We start from the raw sequence: 5456 nt of genomic DNA, 5'->3' as shown, positions 1-5456 counted from the left end.
TAAGTGCACCCTAATATTTACCAAGCACAACTGACTAAATAAAATTAATCTGCACAACTGACTAAATAAAATTAATCTATTTCCTATATCTAAGATTAAAGCTTCTTCTTTATATATCTTATAACTCTATGGTTATTAACATAAATCTAAAGACTTTCATTCATCAAAAAGTTTACCAAGTGCAGTCTAAGGGTCAGGAGTATTGCTAGTCTATAGCATCAGCAAGTACAACTGTGCATGTTGTGCATGCTGCAATTGCAGGAGGTACCATTCATATTGTACCGCACAATCCCTTGTCACAACCCAGACCTTGAAAGACAACTACTTTATAAAATTTGCTAAACTGATAAATTGTTGAGTTTGGGATTAAAAACCCAAGAAGTCTCATTCTAGAACCCACCTTCTTGCTTACTAGGCCTCTCCCACTGCTTTCAGTGTGCCTGCTGCTATTTCACACAGCTTTGTACTTATGACTAGGATGGCACAATTGTCTATTGCACTGGTAAGTTTACATAAGAGAACCTGAGGTAGAATTCCATAAGTCTCCAAACTGCCTGATTTCAGGTGGTTTAAATGTCCATCATTATCTTGCCCATTTCAATTGGTTTTTAACCAACACTGAAAAAGCTGAGTTTCAGAGGAGAGATCCAAGATGGCGGAGTAGATAAATACTGTGCCTGCTCCTTCCACGAACACATTAAAATTACAACTAAATTACAGAACAATCAACCTGGAGAACCATCCGAAGGCTAGCCAAACAAAAGTCCTATAACTGAAATTATAAAGAAGCCACACCAACACTGGTAGGAGGGGTGGAGACGCAGAACAGGCCCCAAACCTCCCTGTGGTAGTTAAGAATCAGGAGGAATATCTTGGCAGCCTTAGTTCACCCCAGAGGAGCGAAGGACCTCAGCCCCCCACAACAGATTCCTAGTCTGGAGTACTGGTAAGGAGAAAAGGAGCCCCTACAACATGTGGCTGTGAAAAATAGTGGGAATTCCAACTGTTTGGGTGGGATGGAAGACTACCAGAAACCCAGACATCCTCTTAAATGGCCTGCACACAGACTGCCTCGCTCGCAGACACTTACCTTGGGCTCCAGCGAAGGGATGGTGACTCAGGATGCCTCAGAGACATATAGGGGTGAGCAGATTGAGGTGTGTGGCTGCCAGGGGAAGGACTGGAGGACAGTCAGCATTTTCCTGCTGAGGTGTCCACCTTCTGTGCAGCTGGCAGGCAGGCACCATCTTTCCTGTGTTGAACCCACCACCTCTGGCCACGTCTGAATCTGATAGGGCTGGTGAGTTGTGCTGCTCCTTCCTGCTGACTCACCTGAAATTAATATAAAATAATATTGAATGTCAACTGTAATTGATATATTTTAAAAGGGAGGAAATGGCAAAAGGGAATAAGCAGTCTAAATGTCCAGGTATAAAACAAATAAGGCATGGGGATGTGATATACATCCCCATGTAAGCATGGGGAATATAGTCAATAATACTGTGATAGCATAGTACAGTGTCAGATGGTTACTGGACTTATGGTGATAAGTCTTCTTTAGGCATATAAATGTTGAATAACTATGGTGTATAAATGTTGAATAACTATGGTGTACGCCTAAAACTAATATAATATTGTATGCTAGCTATTTTTAATAAAAATCTTTAAAAAGAATAACACACTGAAAAAGTTAAATTTTCACAAATCTACATACCTAATTAAAGATATAATTATACAATTTCTCAAATGGTGTTTATTTGTTTGTTTGCTTGTTTTTGGTGGTCCACTGCTGCAGGTGGTAGACCAGGAGATAGCATTCCAGGAGGTAGCATTCATATTTTACCACACAACCCAGTGTCACAATCCAGATCTTGAAAGACAACTACTTTATAAATTTGCTAAACTGACAAATTATTGAATTTGGGATTAAAAGCCCAGGAAGTCTGGTTCTAGAGCTCACCTTCTTGCTGTATAGAATTGTATTGACCCTGTGTCTTTGGAACATATCATTTCGTTGTGTGGCTAGCTGGAAAGGGAGGTGATTTGTGGTAGCTAATGTCTTTATGTGTCATCAAAAGGAAAAAAAAAATTACCTTAGTCTACAGAGTCACAAAAATCATACAAAATCATACCAAAAAATGAACTTAGAAAATAGCTCAGAAAACATCAGATGTTCCAGATCCTTAAAGAAAACCAGTTTGATATTACTGTGTTGTGTCTCAATGCTCTCCAAATTCGGGTACCAGATGCACTGAGAAGGATTATGGATCCCCATAACTGCAGCAAAATACAACTATACCAAGTGCACATAAATACTTTTACTTTGTGTTCTCTCTCACACACACTTCTACCCTCCACACAAACTAAACATTAAACAACACTGGCTGGCAAAAAAAGAAAGAAAGAAAGAAAAGAAATATGTTGACCATGGCAAGGTCTTTTAGAAACACAAATATGTCTTTAAAATTTCCTTAAAAATCTGTAAGATCTAAAAGAATGGGTGAGTTTCTTTCTGTGCTTTTTGACTTCCCCCGGTTATAGGTGTAATCGCCAGAGCAAGGCAGAGCAAGGGCTTCGTGGTTGCAGCTGTATCTAAGTTAGAGACAAACGCCCTGAACAAAAGGATTGATACCAGAAACTAGACCATAAAAGAATCTTATGGGTGGTTGAGGTCGTGGGGGTGGAGGATAGGAGCATATTTCTTACCCTCCACACACAAACTTCTTGTTGACTCTCTCTGTGTATCTGTGACTCAGCACACACACACACACACACACACACACACACACACACACACAAAGCTGTAGAGCTTGTAGAAATGATTACAGTGACAAAAGACAAAAAGCAAGTACATTCTGAAAGCATTCGTTCTATCCTCTCTCTTTCTGCTGCCAAAATTGTTATTTCATCTTTAGTATGTTTGCTCTTTCCATGATATTGAGAACACGTTCTTCCAGATGAAAACACACATACACATATATGCATATAGGCAACACACACACACAATTTTTCATCATGACCAAAATTATTAGAAGACATTCTTATATGTCATAGAGAAGCAACAGTCTTACATCCACTGACCCCTCAGATTCTCTCCCTATGCATATCTCTCAGACCCTTTGAAAGGCTTGAGGGAACATTCAAATCTAGGCAATCTCTGACTTTATTCACTGTGGCCTCCACCCTGCTCCATTTCCTGCTTAGGGCTTCCTGGCTCTGAGCAGGGCTTGCCTCTGTATGTATGTGTGCTTAGTTCAAACATTTTATATCACTGACTACTATATTCAGATCATATCCTTGAACATATTTTTTCCCCTCCCCAGGCTCCCTAGCCTAGCCCTTCCAGGACTATTCCAGCTTCCAGGTTCCTTTCAGCAAGCAGCAGCACCACTGACTAAAAATTAAAACTGAAAAAGGTGATTGAATTGTAAGGTAAAATTTGCTTTTTAAATCTCTTTTGAAGTTTTTGTCCTTCATCCACACAGGATTGTGCTCTTGGAGTGATTTCCATTTGAACACATTTGTAATTTGAATGTTTTTGCTTACTTTCAGTTTTCCCATAGGAAAATCAGGTATTGTTTATACTGTACAGAATCTCTTAGGGCTTTCAATGATCACTTTTATTTTTCTGAACATGCCAGAATTGTCTTCTCGTGAAAAATTAAGCTTCATAAGGGAAACAGGAATACAATTCAAGTCCTCACTTCTTTGCTCCCATATTCCCTCCACCTCTACACACACACACACACACATTTAAATGGCCTGCACACAGACTGCACACTACTTTAAGGCACTTTCCAGAATATAGAATATATTGTTTATTATATTTATTTCAGTAGCTGAGGTTCAATGTGGACAAAATAGAGCTGGACATTGTATAGAATGAGACAAATGGGAGAATTATTGCTTTCTCATTAAAAGAACCATTCAATTTTAATGTCAGATAACTCAGTTTCTCCTAAGAGGTGCATTGCTTTTCATTTTTCTTTTTCCATGAATGCTTCTTTAAAACCAAATTTTAGACATTTTAATTTTCAGCTTATAGCTTAACTTAAATAGAAAGACTTGCTGTGTCATACAAGCTATAATCTATAACCACATAAAATTGTTACTTTCTGGTAGGATTTAAGAGATTTTTATGAACTAATTATTTAATTGAAAATAAATATTCATAAACCATCTTCTAAGGTATCTGGTTCAATAAAATTAGTTATCTTATGTCTTCTGCACCGTCCCCCTGCACACATCTCCCCATATAATTTTGAACCCGTCATCATCCACTGGTCACAATGAAGCAATGCTAATTCAGGACTAATCTTCCTAAGTTCCTGAATTGGTTACACCCACTTCTCAGATGTGACTAGTATGTATTCAGAATCAGCTGCCTTGTTTTCATCTTGTTATTCATATCCATTCTTTTCTAACTTTTTTTTAACTAAAGTGTATTGGGGTGACAATGGTTACATTTCTGCAGTGTGGAGAGCTTGAACTTTTTGTCAGAAGGAAGTTTGTTTTGTCAAAGAAAGATTTCCTTACAAAGTGTGAACACCCTCATTTGACTAATATAAATTACGGACATTTTTTGACTCTGGTCAAGCCCACACATGGTAAATTTGCATTATGAGCAAGTGAGCAGACCTGGGAAAACTGAAGTCTATTTCTGGATTGCCACTCACTTGTTTTGTGTTTTTATGCCGACTCGCAGACAATCATTATAACTGTATTTACTATGTTCGAAAAGTTGAGACAGGAAAAATATAATCATTCCCAAAATGATCTTCTAGAGAAGAAAACTAAAAAGTCTGATGAAAATGCATTGGTTGGGATTAACTTCAGATTACACATTGTAGAATAAAAGTTTAGTGAACATGAAGGCATAGTAATAAATGCTATCAAAATGAAACAGAAAGAGAGAAAAATATTTTAAAAAATGAATAGGGTATCAGTGAGCTGTGGATAACTACATGGGCCCTGGAGTCTCAGAAGGAAGAGGGAGAGGCAGAAAAAGTATTTGAAGAAATAATGACCTTAAACCCACATTTCTAAGAAGGTTGATAAACCTGAAGCACGCACGCACACACTCAGACACAGGCACGCACACACACACACGAAAGTAACCACACCAAGGCACATCATAATTCAATTACTCAAAATCAGTGATAAAGAAAAAATAATCTTATAAGCACACAGAGAAAAAAAGGTGCATTATGTGTACAAGGACAATAGAGAAGAAAGAAAACAGATTTCCTATTAAAAAAGGTGAGGTAAACTGAAGAGTAATGATGAGATAGATTTATTTTGCCTGAAGTCCAGATACTTTTTAGCATATTTCTATCAAATGTAATTTTTAACTCAAAGTAAGCTATGCAGTTCCATTTCTTACCAACGTTTCCACTAAAAGACCTTTGTTCTTCTTGTCACTGAGCCAGTTGCTGCTCTTGCAATCTACAGCTTTA

Source organism: Rhinolophus sinicus, chromosome 1, assembly GCF_057876585.1.
Source record: "Rhinolophus sinicus isolate RSI-liver-muscle chromosome 1, RSI-T2T, whole genome shotgun sequence".
In the NCBI taxonomy this organism is placed as follows: domain Eukaryota; kingdom Metazoa; phylum Chordata; class Mammalia; order Chiroptera; family Rhinolophidae; genus Rhinolophus; species Rhinolophus sinicus.
This window is presented reverse-complemented; position numbering follows the sequence as displayed.